Genomic DNA, 19,329 nt, shown 5'->3' with positions numbered 1-19,329 from the left:
GTACCGCTCTCCCGTCCCATTGGCACCCTCCCGGTGAACGGCCCACTCTCCCAATACACTCAAGCTGCCCCTTCCCCCCCACCCCGCGGGCTGGAAGAGGACGGAACAGCCCGTTCCGGAGCGGGGCTCGGGAACGCTGCCCATGTCCGCGACGTCCTTTCCGAGAAAGGAAACAAAAAGGACAACAGGCAGGGGACCACCCGCATCAACCGGAATGACAACATTTCACCCTCAGACAAGGCTTTGTCAAGAGATGTACAGCACGGAAACATACCCTTCGGTCTAACCCGTCCGTACCGACCAAATATCCCAACCCAAACTAGTCCCACCTGCCAGCACCCAGCCCATATCCCTCCAAACCCTTCCTATTCATATACCCATCCAAATGCCTCTTAAATGTTGCAATTGTACCAGCCTCCACCACATCCTCTGACAGCTCATTCCGTACACACACCACCTTCTGTATGAAAACGTTGCCCTGTAGGTCTCTTTTATATCTTCCCCTCTCACCCTAAACCTATGCCCTCTAGTTCTGGATTCCCCAACCCCAGGGAAAAGACTTTGCCTATTTATCCTATCCATGCCCCTCAATTTTGTAAACCTCTATAAGGTCATCCCTCAGCCTCCGACGCTCTCGGGAAAACAGCCCCAGCCTGTTCAGCCTCTCCCTGTAGCTCAGATCCTCCAACCCTGGCAACATCCTTGTAAATATTTTCTGAACCATTCCAAGTTTCGCAACAGCGGGGAGACCCAGAAATGGAAAAGACTGAAGGGGGAAGTCAGTGGTAAATCTTTTGAAGAGGTTACAAAAGAGAGACCTCTGTCTGCAGCGGGAATGACCCCCACAGTAGCAGGTCGAGGTGGACGGCATTTAAGGAGAAGCTGGATACAGACGTCAGGGAGAAAGGAACTGAAGGGAATGCTGCTGTAAGGGAAATCAAGTGTGAGCAAGTGAAGGGGAGGTGCGTAGAGGCTCACATGGGTCAGAAATACTGAGAGAGACCAGTTGAGCTGAAGGACCTGACTGGAGACTCAATGGGACACAGAGTGAAATCTTGGATCCACCTGCAAGAGAAGGAGAAACACGTGATTTACCTCCCAGGATTAAGCAAGTCCCGCAGATTCTGCAGATCACTTTATTGGTCAGAGCACTGAGTATAGGGGTTGGGGTCTGGACAGGACGTTGGTGTCTGGACAGGACGTTGGTTAGGCCACTTTTGGAATACACAGGAACCTCGATTATCCAAAGGACACATGCAGGGTGTATTTCAGTCGCTTGACGATTAGATCCCTTACAGTGTGGAAACAGGCCCAACCAGTCCACACTGACCCTCCGAAGAGTAACCCACCCAGACCCATTTCCCTCTGACTAATGTACCTAACACGACGGGCAATTTAGCATGGCCAATTCACCCTGACCTGCACATGTTTGGACTGTGGGACGGAACCGGAGCACTAGGAGGAAACCCACGCAGACGCGGGGAGAATGTGCAAACTCCACACAGTCTGTCGCCTGAGGCAGGAATGAAACCCGGGTCCCTGGTACTGTGAGGTAGCAGCGCTAACCACTGAGCCACCGTGCTGGTTCATCTAATTCTGGATAATCGAAGTTCCTCTGTATTATGTGCACTTCTGGTCTATCGGAAGGATGTTCCCCCGTGTGGACCCGCTGGTGGATCTGGAGGCCGGACGAGTGGGTGAAGCCCTTGCCGCAGACCAGGCAGGTGAAGGCCCCCTCGCCGGTGTGGACCTGCTGGTGCCGCAGCAGGTTGGATGACTGGGTGAAGCCCTTGCCGCAGACGGAGCAGGTGAAGGGCCGCTCCCCGGTGTGGACCTGCTGGTGCCGCAGCAGGCTGGACGAGCGAGTGAAGCCCTTGCCGCACAACGAGCAGGTGAAGGGCCGCTCCCCGGTGTGGACCTGCTGGTGGGTCAGCAGGGTGAACGACTGGGTGAAGCCCTTGCCGCAGACTGAGCAGGTGAAGACCCCCTCGCCGGTGTGGACCTGCTGGTGCTGCAGCAGGTGGGACGACTGGGTGAAGCCCTTGCCGCAGACAGAGCAGGTGAAGGGCCGCTCGCCGGTGTGGACCCGCCAGTGCCTGAGCAGGTGAGACGAGTGAGAGAAGCCCTTGCCGCAGTTGGAGCAGGTGAAGGGCCGCTCCCCGGTGTGGACCCGCCAGTGCTTAAGCAGGTGGGACGAGTGAGAGAAGCCCTTGCCGCAGACGGAGCAGCTGAACGGCCTCTCCTCGGTGTGGACCCATTGGTGCGAGAACAGGTTGGACGACTTGGTGAAGCCCTTGCCACAGACGGAACAGGTGAAGGGCCGCTCCCCGGTGTGGACACGCTGGTGGGACAGCAGGTGGGACGAGTCAGAGAAGACCTTGCCGCAGACGGAGCAGGTGAAGGGCCTCTCCCCGGTGTGGACCCGCTGGTGGGTCAGCAGGTGGGACGACTGGGTGAAGCCCTTGCCGCAGACGGAGCAGGTGAAGGGCCGCTCCCCGGTGTGGACACGGCGGTGGATCTCCAGCACGGAGGGGGAGCGGAATCCTTTCCCGCAATCCCCACACTTCCACGGTTTCTCCATGGTGCGCGGAATGCCTCCTGAGACTTCCTTTCCCCACAGTGGGCAAACTGGCTCAGGCACGTGCCCGTGTGGTTCAGGTAAAGATGATACTTTAAGAGCCTACTGAAGCAGACAAAAACGTTCAAAGAATTTTCCCCTTCTGGACTGAAAGAGGGACGTCTCTCCTGTCCCACGAATCAAGGGGATCTGTCAGACCTTCACATGGTACTCAGTTGGGAAGCTCTACCTGCAAAGCTGCTCTTCTTATATCCTGTGAAAAGGGGATTACAAAAGTCATTGCTGCCTGCACACAACAGGAATTCAGAACAGATCATTCTAGTTTCTGTAGAACTTCCCTAAAACAATCAAGTTACAATATGCAGATGCCAGTGTTGGGCTGGGGTGTACAAAGGTAAAAAAAATCACATCACCAGGTTGTAGTCCATTAGATTTGTTTAGAAGTTTGAACTTTCAGAGCTCTGCACCTTCATCAGGTAGCTAGTAAAACCTCCAGGCGAAAAAGACAGCAGATGCTGGAGATCAGAGTGGTGCTGGAAAAGCACAGCAGGTCAGGCAGCATCCGAGGAGCAGGAACAAAAAAAATCAACGTTTCGGGCAAAAGCCCTTCATCAGGAATGAGGAAAGAATGAGGACACTTTCCTCATTCCTGAAGAAGGGCTTATGCCCGAAACGTCGAATCTCCTGTTCCTTGGATGCTGCCTGACCTGCTGAGCTTTTCCAGCAACACATTTCCAGCTCTGATCTCCAGCATCTGCAGACCTCATTTTCTCCTATAACCGAGAGTTGTGTGATTTTTAACTTTAAAAAGTGTTGCAAATCTCCACCCCCCCCCACCACACACACACACACACACACACACACACTTTTCTTCAATTCTCACTCTGCTGTGTCTGATATTACCCATCCCCCAGTATTGTCCAGAAAGGGACTTATTACCTAAAAAAGCTGTAAATCTCCATCCCACACACTCTTTAACTCTTGCTGTACCTAATATCCCACCTTCCCCCATGCTCCAGCAGGGTCAGACTGATGCTCATTGACTGAGCCACACTCACCTCTTCCTGGACACAGGGACCCTCCAGACCAACACAACATCAGCTCCCCTTAACCGCCCCCCTGTAACGGCGCATGTGCAGGAGCAACCGGTCACGTGAATCGAGGGACCGCCGTCGTCACAAAGGCCGCGCGTTGATTGGAATGAGCGCCCGCCCGTGCGGCGTTCCAGCCTTTCCCATTGGTTCACCGCGCCATGCGTCACGCGGCGGTGCTGGTCTTTGTGACGCCCACGTGACCTCTCTCCTCCACCAACCCCAACGCGCCCCTCCCTTCAGCTCGACACGGGGAGGCAGGACCAATGGGGAGCTTTGGAGGACCGGAAGGAAGGCTGGTCCTCCTACCAATCAGAGCATCCCCTCATTGTCTGAATGCGGAAGTTGGAGCATGAGCTCCTGCTGCTCTCTCTCTCTCTCTCTCTCTGAATGAAGATTGAGTGTTACCCCAGACTGCACCAACCTCTGTGAGTACAGCACCCTCTCTTCTCACCCCTCCTATTCCATTTCTTTTCTCATTTTGGGATTAAACTGTTGGTTTGTAGGAAGTGAAGTGAAAGGAGGTGAACTCAGGAAAGGTGCATATGCTGGATGCATTGGTCTAGATCGCTGTCTCTGTCCCTCTGTGTCTGTGTCTCTCTCGTGTCCTTCATCAGGAATTGCGGAGGGGGAGGGGTGGAAAAGGTGCTGAGAGATAAATAGGAAGGTGGGAGTGGGGCTGGGGGTAAGGTAGATGCAGGTTGTGGGGGGTGATGGCGACAGGGTGGAGCAGATTGGTGGGAAGGAAGATGGACAGGTGGGACAGTTCAAGAGGGTGGTGCTGAGTTGGAGGGTTGGAGCTGGGGTGGGAGGGGGGAGGGAATGTGAGGAAACTGGTGAAATCGATGTTGATGCCATGTGGTTGCAGGGTCCTAGGCCACCTGATACCTGGAGGAAGAATGCCTCTGCATTGGGACCCTCCAACCATACAGGATCAATATTGATTTCACCAGTTTCCTCATTCCGACACCCCCCCCCCCCCACCCCCCAGCCCAATCCCAGATACAACCCTCGAACTTGGGACTGTTCTTTTGAACTGTCCCACCTGTCCATCTGCCTTCCCATCTATCTGCTCCACCCTCCTCTCTGACCTGTCACCTTCTTCCCCCGCTTTCATCTACCCATAGCATTCTCAGCTCCCTTCCCCCAGTCCCACCTCCCTCCCATTTATCTCTCAGTCCCTTTGGGCCCACCCCACATTCCTAATCAAGGGGTTATGCCAAAAACATCAAACCTCCTGCTCCTCAGATGCTGGCTGACCTGCTGTACTCTTGCAGCACCAGACATTTTGGTGCTTATTTGTCTGGATGTTCTGATGTGACCCATTCGCAGATGTGAAGTCACATTCGAGAAAAACTCCTTCATGGAATGTGGGCTTTTTTTTTGGCAAGGCCAACAATGTTTTTGTCCCTAACTGCCCTTCAGACAAGAGGATTGCCAGACTTTAGGGGGCATTTTAAAAGTCAAGCACGTGAGCCATCATATGCAGGCAGCACCAAGTTAATGCTAGCGGGTTTCCTTCCCTGAAGAGCGTTATTGAATCAAATGGGTTTTCAGAAAAGTTTCATTCTCTCAATGACTGAGACTAGTTTTCAATTCAGATTTTAAAAAAATAAATTTAATTTCCCCAAGGTTTGTTTTTACTGGTATTTGAACCCATGAGCCCAGATTATTTGCCTGGGGCCTCTGGATTGCTGGTCCAGTGTTGTTGTTATAACATCACTGACTCGCCTGGACAGCATTGAGAGTCATACAGATGTATAGCACACAAAGAGACCCTATGTGCAACTGGTGCATGCCGAGCACATAGCCAAAATTTATCTAGTCCAACGTGCCAGCACGTCCCTCCAAACCCTTCCCATTCATATTCCCATCCAGATGCCTTTTAAATGTTGCAATTGTCCCAGCCTCCACCACTTCCTCTGGCAGCTCATTCCATACACGCACCACCCTCTGACTGACAAAGTTGCCCCTTAGGTCCTTTTTATGTCTTTTCCCCTCTCACCTCTAGTTCTGGACTCTCCCACCCCAGGGAAAAGACCTTGTCTATTCACCCTATCCATGCCCCTCATCATTTTATAAACCTCAATAAGGTCACCCCTCAGCCTCCGATGCTCCAGGGAAAACAGCCCCAGCTTATTTAGCCACTCCCTATAGCTCAAACCCTGGCAACATCTTTGTAAACATTTTCTGAACCCTTTCAAGTTTCGTTTAACTGAACAGTAAAAGTCATACTGGACAGGGATATATCATAGTGTTACTATGCAATATGTATTTATTTACGACTGTATAAATTTGATTTATAATTATTTCTAGTTATATCATAGTGTTGTAGCCATGTTATGTATTCAAAGTTTGGGAGAAGATTTGTAGCTCGGCTGCTCATTGTTGTGGTTCTGTTTGCCGAGCTGGGAATTTGTGTTGCAGACGTTTCGTCCCCTGTCTAGGTGACATCCTCAGTGCTTGGGAGTCGCCTGTGAAACACTTCTGTGTTGTTTCCTCCGGCATTTATAGTGGTTTGTCTCTGCCACTTCCGGTTGTCAGTTCCAGCTGTCCGCTGCAGTGGCCGGTATATTGGGTCCAGGTCGGTGTGTTTATTGATTGAATCTGTGGGTGAGTGCCATGCCTCTAGGAATTCCCTGGCTGTTCTCTGTTTGGCTTGTCCTGTAATAGTAGTGTTATGGATGCGGATCATTAGCTGTCTTCCTGTTTGTCCTATGTAGTGTTTTGTGCAGTCCTTATTGTGTACAAAATCCCATGCAAGGCCTGCACAAAACACTACATAGGACAAACAGGAAGACAGCTAACGACCTGCATCCATGAACACCAACTAGCCACGAAACGACACGACCAGCTATCCTTGGTAGCCATACACGCAGATGACAAGCAACATGAATTCGACTGGGACAACACTACTATTATAGGATAAGCCAAACCGAGAACAGCCAGGGAATTCCTAGAGGCATGGCACTCATCCACAGATTCAATCAATAAGCACATCGACCTGGACCCAATATACCGACCACTGCAGCGGACAGCTGGAACTGACAACCGGAAGCGGGCAGAGAGAAACCACTATAAACGCCGGAGGAAAGATCACAGAAGTGCTTCACAGGAGACTCCCAAGCACTGAGAATGTCACCTAGACAGGGGACGAAACGTCTGCAATACAAACTCCCAGCTCGGCGAACAGAACCACAACATGTCATGTATTTCCAGTCATACCCGTTACAGGACAGGAGAATACTGGTCTCAATGCTGACTCTGTGGATGAATCTCGTCAGACTCATTCCTCTGTATGTCCACAGAGTCCTGTAAGTGTATTCCTCTATAGGGTCCCTCCAGTCTCACTTGGGTATTGATCGACTCCACTACAGTCATCCTCAGAGCGAGCATGTTCTAGGTCTTGTTACCAAAGCAAAGTTCTTGCTCTGATTCTCTTTCCCCCCCCCCCACATCTTGGTCTGTCAATATGGTAGAAAGAGAGTGGGGGGGCAGATAACTAGGTTAGCAAACTGCATGAGGGTGGCATGGTGGCTCAGTAGGTAGCACCGATGCCTCATAGTGCCAGGGACCTGGGTTCAATTCCAGCCTCGGGCGACTCTCCGTGTGGGTTTCCCCCGAGTGCTCCGGTTCCCTCCCACAGTCCAACCTTGTGCAGGTGAGGGTGGGTTGGCCGTGCTAAATTGCCCAGAGTGTTCAGGGATGTGTAGCTTAGGTGCACGTGTCAGGGGTAAATATAGGGGAATGGGTCTGGGTGGGATACTCATCACAGGGTCGGTCTGGACTTGTCGGGCCGAAGGGCCTGTTTCCACACTGTAGGGGTTCTAATTCTTAAACTTTTCTTGGAGCTAGATCTGCCAAATGTCAGGAATCAGAAAAATTGGGAGGGAGCGTATTAGGTACGGCAGTAGGGAGAGTGTGGGGGATGGAGACTCACAGGTTTTGGGTTATGGGCGTGGAATGAATATTCCGTGAAATCGATCTGTTAAACTCTGAGATTCTACGTGATACTGACAGCGATGACTTTCTAATTTACAGGCTTTCACAGGAGGATTTACCTGCATATCTTGAACTAATTGCCTCAGCCAGCTTGACTCATTGGGACTGGAATTTTATCGATCTTTTGAGTGGAGAAGGAGGATTGTCCCGCCTGCTTCCAGAGATCTGACTGGTAAAGCACTGAGATGCCGCTGTTCGAGGGTGGAGGGAGCTTTACCGGAGCGGAGAGTTAGCCAGCCGGCCCCCCGCAGCAGAGTGGGACGTCAGAGGGAGCGTCGAACCTGGAGGGAGGCCGCGCCGTGGGGAAACCGTGGAAGTGTGGGGAATGCGGGAAGGGGTTTCGAGTCCCCTCTGAGCTGGAGATCCACCGGCGCGGTCACACCGGGGACAGGCCGTTCTCCTGCCCCGAGTCCGGCAAGGCCTTCATTGGGTCCTCCAAGCTGCTGAGGCACCGGCGGGTCCACACTGGGATCGCCGACCCTGCGGACGCACAGGCGCCTTCCCAACGTGACCGCACGGAGTTGAAGTCTGCAGCGAATCCCACCCAGGACTGGGGGGGGATCGTGCCCCGTTCGAAGACAGTGGGTGAAGCGGGAAGGGAGCGAGGCTTCCTTTCTGCCGGACTGGCCGCTCTCGCTCCCTTTGCTTCCCGTGGGACCGATGCTGTTTGAGGCTGGGACTGCACGTTCCCCGGGCCAAAGATCTGCAGGAGCTGAGGAAGTGCACTCCTTTCACACCGGATGGTAAATCATGTTTGTCCCATCTATTTCAGTCTTAAATACCCTCCGTGACCTGGCCTCCCAGCCTCCTGTGGCAGTGAATTCCCCAGATTCCCCACTCTCTGTCTGAAGAGGTTTCTCCTTATCTCCGTTCTAAAAGGGCTAAGGCTGTGCCCTCGGCTCCTGGTCTCTCCTACCAATGGAAACATCTTCCCAATGGCCACAGATAGATCAAAGTCAAATACAATAGCCTCTATTCCATTGAGTGTCCAGCACATTTTATAACACTTTGTAAAATCAGGAGGGCCATTGATGAGGTGAGTGGCAGGTGTCTTTTCCCGATAGAATAAAGAATATTCCAGCACAGGAACAGGCCCTTCGGCCCTCCAAGCCTACACCGATCCAGATCCTCTATCTAAACCTGCTGCCTATTTTCTCAGGATCTGTATCCCTCTGCTCCCTGCCCTTTCAGGTATCTGTTGAGATACATCTTAAATGACGCCATTGTTCCCGTCCCGACCATCTCCGCTGGCAACACATTCCGGGTACCCAGCACCCTCAGCGTAAAGAACTTTCCATACATATCTTAAATCTTTCCCCTCTCACTTTGAACTCATGACCCCAGGTAACTGAGTCCTCCACTCTGGGGAAAAACATTTCTTGCTATCCACCCTGTCTATACCTCTCATGATTTTGTTGGCCTCAATCAGGTCCCTCCTCAACCTCCGTCTTTCCAATGAAAATAATCCTGATCTATTCAACCTCTCTTCATAGTTAGCATCCTCCATACCAGGTACATCCTGGTGAACCTCCTGTGCACCCTCTCCAAAGCATCCACATCCATTTGGTAATGTGGCGACCAGAACTGTACGTGGTATTCCAAATCTGGCCGAAACAAAGTCTTGTATAACTGTAACATGACCTGCCAACTCTTGTACACAATACTCTGTCCGATGAAGGAAAGTGTGCCATATGCCGCCTTGACCACTCTACTGACCTGCATTGCCATCTTCAGGGAACAATGGGCCTGAACACACAGATCTCTCTCTACATCAGTTTTCCCCAGGACTTTTCCCATATTACCTCACTGCTCGAGTCCTTCGTAGTGCATTCCTTCAGCACAGCTGTGATAGCTTCTCTGACCAGTAATACCACTCCTTCACCTCTTTTACCTCCCTCTCTATCCCATCTGAAGCATCGATATCCTGGGATATTTACTTGCCAATCTTGTTCTTTCCTCAACCAAGTCTCAGTATTAGCAATATCATCCTCCCAGGTACGACTCCAAGCCCTAAGTTCAGCTGCCTTACCTACTACACTTATTGCATTAAAACAAATGCACCTCAGACCACCTGTCCCTTTGCGTTCATCATCTGTTCCCTGTGACTCTTCCCCTTTGTCACACTGACTTTATTATCTCGCTCCTTACAGGCTTTAGTTACTACCTCCTTCCTGACCAGGAACCTCCTCATTTGTTTCCCATCCCCCGCCACATTAGTTTAAACCCTCCCCAGCAGCGTTAGCAAAAGCACCCCCAAGGACATTGGTTCCAGTCTGGCCCGGGTGTAGCTCATCTGATTTGTAATAGTCCCTCCACCCCCAGCACTGGCCCCAATGTCCCAAAAATCTGAACCCAACCCTCCTGGAATTTTATCGGTTCCCATGCGATTCCCCATCATTGTGTTCAAACCTATTGAATTCATTGCCAATCGACTCGATCCCTCCTGATCCATGAATCCTCTCCTCTCAGGAATCAATTTGATGAACATTTGTTATCTTCCGTGTATCGAAGAACTTCTCTTTTCAATCCTCCCACTTCCTCCAAACTAAAGGAGTTGCCATGGGCACCCACATGGGCCCCAGCTATGCCTGCCTCTTCGTAGGATATGTGGAACAGTCCATCTTCCGCAACTACACTGGCACCACCCCCCACCTTTTCCTCCGCTATATCGATGACTGTATCGACGCTGCCTTGTGCTCCCACGAGGAGATTGAACAGTTCATCAACTTTACTAACACCTTCCATCCCGACCTCAAATTCACCTGGACTGTCTCAGACTCCTCCCTCCCCTTCCTAGACCTTTCCATCTCTATCTCGGGCGACCGACTCAACACAGACATCTACTATAAACCGACTGACTCCCACAGCTACCTGGACTACACCTCCTCCCACCCTGCCCCCTGTAAAAACTCCATCCCATATTCCCAATTCCTTCGTCTCCGCCGCATCTGCTCCCAGGAGGACCAGTTCCAACACCGCACAGCCCAGATGGCCTCCTTCTTCAAGGACCATAGATTTCCCCCCAGACGTGATTGACGATGCCCTCCACCGCATCTCCTCCACTTCCTGCTCCTCCGCCCTTGAGCCCCGCTCCTCCAACCGCCACCAAGACAGAACCCCACTGGTTCTCACCTACCACCCCACCAACCTCCGCATACAACCTATCATCCGCCGTCATTTCCGCCACCTCCAAACGGACCCCACCACCAGGGATATATTTCCCTCCCCTCCCCTATCAGCGTTCCGCAAGGACCACTCCCTTCGTGACTCCCTCGTCAGGTCCACACCCCCCACCAACCCAACCTCCACTCCCGGCACCTTCCCCTGCAACCGCAGGAAATGTAAAACTTGCGCCCACACCTCCACACTCACTTCCCTCCAAGGCCCCAAGGGATCCTTCCATATCCGCCACAAGTTCACCTGTACCTCCACACACATCATCTATTGCATCCGCTGCACCCGATGTGGCCTCCTCTATATTGGGGAGACAGGCCGCTTACTTGCTGAACGCTTCAGAGAACACCTCTGGGACGCCCGGACCAACCAACCCAACCACCCCGTGGCTCAACACTTTAACTCTCCCTCCCACTCCACCGAGGACATGCAGGTCCTTGGACTCCTGCACCGGCAGAACATAACAACACGACGGCTGGAGGAGGATGGGAACCCTCCAACCACAAGGAATGAACTCGGATTTCTCCAGTTTCCTCTTTTCCCCTCCTCCCACCTTGTCTCAGTCGGTTCCCTCAACTCAGCACCGCCCTCCTAACCTGCAATCTCCTTCCTGACCTCTCCGCCCCCACCCCACTCCGGCCTATCACCCTCACCTTGACCTCCTTCCACCTATCACATCTCCATCGCCCCTCCCCCAAGTCCCTCCTCCCTACCTTTTATCTTAGCCTGCTTGGCAAACTCGCCTCATTCCTGATGAAGGGCTTATGCTCAACGTCGAATTTCCTATTCCTTAGATGCTGCCTAACCTGCTGTGCTTTAACCAGCAACACATTTTCAGCAGAGCTCAGAAATACGAAGGGTGCAGTAACAATGTTGGGGTTATACTACAATAGTGAGCGTAAGATTGAGGTACAAATATGCCAACAGATCATGGAAAGATGTAGGATAGGTGGTGGTGAGAGGAGATTTTAATTTTCCCAACATTGACTGGGATTCACTTACTGTTAGAGGAGCAGAATTTGTAAGGAGAATCCAGGAGGGTTTCCAGAGTAGTATGTAAATAGTTCAACTCGGGAAGGGGCCATATTGGACCTGGTGTTGGGGAATGAACCCGGCCAGGTGGGTGAAGTTTCAGGTGGGGATTACGTTGGGGATAGGGATCACAATTCCGTAAGGTTTAGAATACTCATGGACAAAGACGAGAGTGGTCCGAAAGGAAGAGTGCTTATTGGGGAAAGGCCAACTATCCCCAAATTCAGCAGGAGCTGGGGAAGTGTGGATTGGGAGCAGCTTTTTGAAGGAAAATCCATATTCGATATTTGGGAGGCTCTTAAAGAGAATTGATTCGAGTTCAGGAGAGAGATGTCTCTGTGAAAATGAGGGATGGAATTGGCAAGATTAGGGAACCATGGATGACAGGTGAAATTGTGAGACTTGCTGAGAGGAAAAAGGAAGCATACATAAGGTCTAGGCGACTGAAGACAGACAAAGCTTTGGTCCTACTTTCCCGATATTCTTCCAATCTAAAAATGAGGAATTAAGAGGGTTAAAAGGGGCGATGAGATATCCTTAGCGAGCAAGATTAAGGACAACCCCAAAGCCTTTTATTCATATAGAAGGAGCAAGAGGGTAACTAGAGAAAGGGTGGGCCCACTCAAGGACGAAGGAGGAAAGATGTGTGTGGAGTCAGAGAAAATGGGCAAGATTCTTAATGAGTACTTTGTGTCAGGATTCACCGAGGAGAGGGACATGGTGGATGTTGACGTTAGGGATAGATCTTTGAATACTCTAGGGCAAGTCGGCATAAGGAGGAGGAAGTGATGTGTATTCTAAAAAGGCATTAAGGTGGTCAAAGTCCCCAGGTCCTGATGGGATCTATCCCAGGTTACTGAGGGAAGCGAGAGAGGAAATAGCTTGGGCCTTAACAGATATCTTTGCAGCTTCCTTGAACACAGGTGAGGTCCCAGAGGACTGGAGAATTGATAATGTTTTCCCCTTGTTTCAGAAGGGTCGCAGGGATAATCCAGGTAATTACAGACCTGTGAGCTGGATGTCAGTGGTAGGGAAGCTGCTGGAGAAGATACTGAGGGATAAGATCTGTTTACATTTGGAAGAAAATGAGCTTATGAGTGATAGGCAGCATGGTTTTGTTCAGGGAAGGTCATGTCTTAGCAACTCAATACAATTCTACAAGGAAATGACAAAATTGATTGATGAGGGAAAGGCTGCAGATGTCATAGACATGGACTTTACTTGGGCATTTGACAAGGTTCCCCACGGTAGGCTGATGGAAAAGGTGAAATCACATGGGGTCCAGGGTATTCTAGCTAGATGGATAGAGAACTGGTTGGGAAACAGGAGACAGGGAGTAGTATTGGAAGGGAGTTTCTCAAAACTGAGACGGTGACCAGTGGTGTTCCACAGGGCTCCGTGCTGGGAACACTGCTGTTTGTGATATATCTAAATGATTTGGAGGAAGGTGTAGGTTGCCTCATTAGCAAGTTTGCAGTTGACACTAAGATTGGTGGAGTAGCAGATAGTGAAGAGGACTGTCAGAGAATACAGCAGAATGGAGAATAGACTGGAGAGTTGGGCAGAGAAATGGCAGATGGAGTTCAATCCGGACAAATGTGAGGTGATGCATTTTGGAAGATCCAATTCTAGAGCGAACTATACAGTAAATGGAAAAGTCCTGGGGAAGACTGATGTAGAGAGAGATCTGGGTGTTCAGGCCCATTGTTCCCTGAAGATGGCAATGCAGGTCAGTAGAGTGGTCAAGGCGGCATATGGCACACTTTCCTTCATCGGACAGAGTATTGAGTACAAGAGTTGGCAGGTCATGTTACAGTTATACAAGACTTTGTTTCGGCCAGATTTGGAATACCACGTACAGTTCTGGTCGCCACATTACCAAATGGATGTGGATGCTTTGGAGAGGGTGCACAGGAGGTTCACCAGGATGTTACCTGGTATGGAGGATGCTAACTATGAAGAGAGGTTGAATAGATCAGGATTATTTTCATTGGAAAGACGGAGGTTGAGAGGGGACCAGATTGAGGCCAACAAAATCATGACAGGGTGGAAAGCAAGAAATGTTTTTCCCCAGAGTGGAGGACTCAGTTACCTGGGGTCATGAGTTCAAAGTGAGAGGGGAAAGATTTAAGATATCTATGGAAAGTTCTTTACGCAGAGGGTGCTGGGTACCTGGAATGTGTTGCCAGCGGAGATGGTAGGGACGGGAACGATGGTGTCATTTAAGATGTATCTCAACAGATACATGAAAGGGCAGGGAGCAGAGGGATACAGATCCTGAGAAAATAGGCAGCAGGTTTAGATAGAGGATCTGGATCGGTGTAGGCTTGGAGGGCCGAAGGGCCTGTTCCTGTGCTGGAATATTCTTTATTCTATCGGGAAAAGACACCTGCCACTCACCTCATCAATGGCCCTCCTGATTTTACAAAGTGTTATAAAATGTGCTGGACACTCAATGGAATAGAGGCTATTGTATTTGACTTTGATCTATCTGTGGCCATTGGGAAGATGTTTCCATTGGTAGGAGAGACCAGGAGCCGAGGGCACAGCCTTAGCCCTTTTAGAACGGAGATAAGGAGAAACCTCTTCAGACAGAGAGTGGGGAATCTGTGGAATTCACTGCCACAGGAGGCTGGGAGGCCAGGTCACGGAGGGTATTTAAGACTGAAATAGATGGGACAAACATGATTTACCATCCGGTGTGAAAGGAGTGCACTTCCTCAGCTCCTGCAGATCTTTGGCCCGGGGAACGTGCAGTCCCAGCCTCAAACAGCATCGGTCCCACGGGAAGCAAAGGGAGCGAGAGCGGCCAGTCTGGCAGAAAGGAAGCCTCGCTCCCTTCCCGCTTCACCCACTGTCTTCGAACGGGGCACAATCCCCCCACGGGGCACGATCCCCCCCCAGTCCTGGGTGGGATTCGCTGCAGACTTCAACTCCGTGCGATCACGTTGGGAAGGCGCCTGTGCGTCCGCAGGGTCGGCGATCGATTGAAGGCCTTGCCGCCCCCGGGGCAGGTGAGAGGCCTCTCCCTGGTGTGTGGAGGCGCCGGTGCGTCTGCAGGTGGGACAGCTGGGTGAAGGGCCTTGCCACACTCGGGGCAGGGGTACGGCCTGTCCCCGGTGTGGACCCGCCGGTGCCTCAGCAGCTTGGAGGACCCAATGAAGGCCTTGCCGGACTCGGGGCAGGAGAACGGCCTGTCCCCGGTGTGACCGCGCCGGTGGATCTCCAGCTCAGAGGGGACTCGAAACCCCTTCCCGCATTCCCCACACTTCCACAGTTTCCCCACGGCGCGGGCTCCCTCCAGGTTCGACGCTCCCTCTGACGTCCCACTCTGCTGCGGGGGGCCGGCTGGCTAACTCTCCGCTCCGGTAAAGCTCCCTCCACCCTCGAACAGCGGCATCTCAGTGCTTTACCAGTCAGATCTCTGGAAGCAGGCGGGACAATCCTCCTTCTCCACTCAAAAGATCGATAAAATTCCAGTCCCAATGAGTCAAGCTGGCTGAGGCAATTAGTTCAAGATATGCAGGTAAATCCTCCTGTGAAAGCCTGTCAATTAGAAAGTCATCGCTGTCAGTATCACGTAGAATCTCAGAGTTTAACAGATCGATTTCACGGAATATTCATTCCACGCCCATAACCCAAAATCTGTGAGTCTCCATCCCCCACACTCTCCCTACTGCCGTACCTAATACGCTCCCTCCCAATTTTTCTGATTCCTGACATTTGGCAGATCTAGCTCCAAGAAAAGTGAATTAGAACCCCTACAGTGTGGAAACAGGCCCTTTGGCCCAACAAGTCCATACCGACCCAACAAGTCCAGACCGACCCTGTGATGAGTATCCCACCCAGACCCATTCCCCTATATTTACCCCTGACACGTGCACCTAAGCTACACATCCCTGAACACTCTGGGCAATTTAGCATGGCCAACCCACCCTCACCTGCACAAGGTTGGACTGTGGGAGGAAACCGGCGCACTCGGGGGAAACCCACACGGAGAGTCGCCCGAGGCTGGAATTGAACCCAGGTCCCTGGCACTGAGGCATCGGTGCTACCTACTGAGCCACCATGCCACCCTCATGCAGTTTGCTAACCTAGTTATCTGCCCCCCCCCGCCTCTCTTTCTACCATATTGACAGACCAAGATGTGGGGGGGTGGAGAAAGAGAATCAGAGCAAGAACTTTGCTTTGGTAACAAGACCTAGAACATGCTCGCTCTGAGGATGACTGTAGTGGAGTCACTCAATACCCAAGTGAGACTGGAGGGACCCTATAGCGGAATACACTTACAGGACTCTCTGGATATAGAGAGGAATGAGTCTGACTAGATTCATCTACAGAGTCAGCATTGAGCCCAGTATTCTCCTGTCCTGTAACGGGTATGACTGGAAATACATGACATGTTGTGGTTCTGTTCGCCGAACTGGGAGTTTGTATTGCAGACGTTTCGTCCCCTGTCTAGGTGACATCCTCAGTGCTTGGGAGCCTCCTGTGAAGCGCTTCTGTGATCTTTCCTCCGGCATTTATAGTGGTTTGTCTCTGCCCACTTCCGGTTGTCAGTTCCAGCTGTCCGCTGCAGTGGTCGGTATATTGGGTCTGGTCGATGTGCTTATTGATTGAATCTGTGGATGAGTGCCATGCCTCTAGGAATTCCCTGGCTGTTCTCGGTTTGGCTTGTCCTATAATACTAGTGTTGTCCCAGTCGAATTCATGTTGATTTGTCATCTGCGTGTATGGCTACCAAGGATAGCTGGTCCTGTCGTTTCGTGGCTAGTTGGTATTCATGGATGCGGATCGTTAGCTGTCTTCCTGTTTGTCCTATGTAGTGTTTTGTGCAGTCCTTGCATGGGATTTTGTACACAATAAGGACTGCACAAAACACTACATAGGACAAACAGGAAAACAGCTAATGATCCGCATCCATAACACTACTATCTTCTCCCAAACTTTGAACACATAACATGGCTACAACACTCTATGATATAACTAGAAATAAATTATAAATCAAATTTATACAACCATAAATAAATACATATTGCAGAGTAACACGAGATATATCCAAGTCCAGTATGATTTTTACTGTGCAGTTAAACGAAACTTGAAAGGGTTCAGAAAATGTTTACAAAGATGTTGCCAGGGTTTGAGCTATAGGGAGTGGCTAAATAAGCTGGGGCTGTTTTCCCTGGAGCATCGGAGGCTGAGGGGTGACCTTATTGAGGTTTATAAAATGATGAGGGGCATGGATAGGGTGAATAGACAAGGTCTTTTCCCTGGGGCGGGAGAGTCCAGAACTAGAGGTGAGAGGGGAAAAGACATAAAAAGGACCTAAGGGGCAACTTTGTCAGTCAGAGGGTGGTGCGTGTATGGAATGAGCTGCCAGAGGAAGTGGTGGAGGCTGGGACAATTGCAACATTTAAAAGGCATCTGGATGGGAATATGAATGGGAAGGGTTTGGAGGGACGTGCTGGCACATCGGACTAGATCAATTTTGGCTATGTGCTCGGCATGCACCAGTTGCACATAGGGTCTCTTTGTGTACTATACATCTGTATGACTCTCAATGCTGTCCAGGCGAGTCAGTGATGTTACAACAACACTGGACCAGCAATCCAGAGGCACCAGGCAAATAATCTGGGCTCATGGGTTCAAATACCAGTAAAAACAAACATTGGGGAAATTAAATTTAAATTTTTTTAAAAATCTGAATTGAAAACTAGTCTCAGTCATTGAGAGAATGAAACTTTTCTGAAAACCCATTTGATTCAATAACGCTCTTCAGGGAAGGAAATCCGTCAGCGTTAACTTGGTGCTGCCTGCATATGACGGCTCACGTGCTTGACTTTTAAAATGCCCCCTAAAGTCTGGCAATCCTCTTGTCTGAAGGGCAGTTAGTGACAAAAACATTGTTGGCCTTGCCAAAAAGAAAGCCCACATTCCATGGAGGAGTTTTTCTCGAATGTGACTTCACATCTGCGAATGGGTCACATCAGAACATCCAGACAAATAAGCACCAAAATGTCTGGTGCTGCAAGAGTACAGCAGGTCAGCCAGCATTTGAGGAGCAGGAGGTTTGATGTTTTTGGCATAACCCCTTGATTAGGAATGTGGGGTGGGCCCAAAGGGACTGAGAGATAAATGGGAGGGAGGTGGGACTGGGGGAAGGGAGCTGAGAATGCTATGGGTAGATGAAAGCGGGGGAAGAAGGTGACAGGTCAGAGAGGAGGGTGGAGCAGATAGATGGGAAGGCAGATGGACAGGTGGGATAGTTCAAAAGAGCAGTCCCAAGTTCGAGGGTTGTATCTGGGATTGGGCAGGGGCCGGGAGGAATGAGGAAACTGGTGAAATCAATATTGATCCTGTATGGTTGGAGGGTCCCAATGCAGAGGCATTCTTCCTCCAGGTATCAGGTGGCCTAGGACCCTGAAACCACATGGCATCAACATCGATATCACCAGTTTCCTCACATTCCCTCCCCCTCCCACCCCAGCTCCAACCCTCCAACTCAGCACCACCCTCTTGAACTGTCCCACCTGTCCATCTTCCTTCCCACCAATCTGCTCCACCCTGTTGCCATCACCTCCCACCCAACCTGCATCTACCTTACCCCCAGCCCCACTCCCACCTTCCTATTTATCTCTCCGCACCCTTTCCACCCCTCCCCCTCCGCAATTCCTGATGAAGGACACGAGAGAGACAGAGACAGAGAGAGAGAGAGACACAGACACAGAGGAGCAAAGACAAACAGACACAGAGGGACAGAGACAGCGATCTAGACCAATGCATCCAGCATATGCACCTTTCCTGAGTTCACCTCCTTTCACTTCACTTCCTACAAACCAACAGTTTAATCCCAAAATGAGAAAAGAAATGGAATAGGAGGGGTGAGAAGAGAGGGTGCTGTACTCACAGAGGTTGGTGCAGTCTGGGGTAACACTCAATCTTCATTCAGAGAGAGAGAGAGCAGCAGGAGCTCATGCTACAACTTCCGCATTCAGACAATGAGGGGATGCTCTGATTGGTAGGAGGACCAGCCTTCCTTCCGGTCCTCCAAAGCTCCCCATTGGTCATGCCTCCCCGTGTCGAGGTGAAGGGAGGGGCGCGTGGGGGTTGGTGGAGGAGAGAGGTCACGTGGGCGTCACAAAGACCAGCGCCGCCGCACGGACGGGCACTTCGTCCAATGAACGCGCGGTCTTTGTGACGACGGCGGTCCCTCGATTCACGTGACCGGATGCTCCTGCACATGCGCCGTTGCGGGGGGGTTATGGGGAGCTGATGTTGTGTTGGTCTGGAGGGTCCCTGTGTCCAGGAAGAGGTGAGTGTGGCTCAGTCAATGAGCATCAGTCAGACCCTGCTGGAGCATGGGGAGGGAGGTGGAATATTAGGTACAGCAAGAGTTAAAGAGTGTGTGGGATGGAGTTTTACAGCTTTTTTAGGTAATAAGTCCCTTTCTGG

The 19,329-nt window shown here is 51.1% G+C and overlaps 1 protein-coding gene and 1 pseudogene across 4 annotated transcripts in view; one reads left to right on the top strand and one right to left on the bottom strand.

The window, feature by feature from the left end:
• The window catches only part of LOC132807304 (zinc finger protein 271-like), a 93,992-nt pseudogene that overhangs the window by 46,912 nt on the left and 27,751 nt on the right, over positions 1 to 19,329 (bottom strand).
• LOC132807298 (zinc finger protein 239-like) overlaps positions 19,080 to 19,329 on the top strand; it is a 249,287-nt gene continuing 249,037 nt past the window's right edge. For 3 of the 4 annotated variants that reach the window (XM_060821562.1, XM_060821563.1, XM_060821561.1), the window contains exon 1: positions 19,080 to 19,189. The gene's annotated coding sequence lies outside the window, so the exon portion shown is untranslated. The remainder of the gene's footprint in view (positions 19,190 to 19,329) is intronic. The other variant, XR_009641947.1, reaches the window with a different exon arrangement.

This window comes from Hemiscyllium ocellatum, assembly GCF_020745735.1.
Source record: "Hemiscyllium ocellatum isolate sHemOce1 chromosome 27 unlocalized genomic scaffold, sHemOce1.pat.X.cur. SUPER_27_unloc_13, whole genome shotgun sequence".
Taxonomy (NCBI): domain Eukaryota; kingdom Metazoa; phylum Chordata; class Chondrichthyes; order Orectolobiformes; family Hemiscylliidae; genus Hemiscyllium; species Hemiscyllium ocellatum.
Note: the sequence above shows the minus strand (reverse complement) of the source record. Positions and strands in the feature narration are given on the sequence as shown.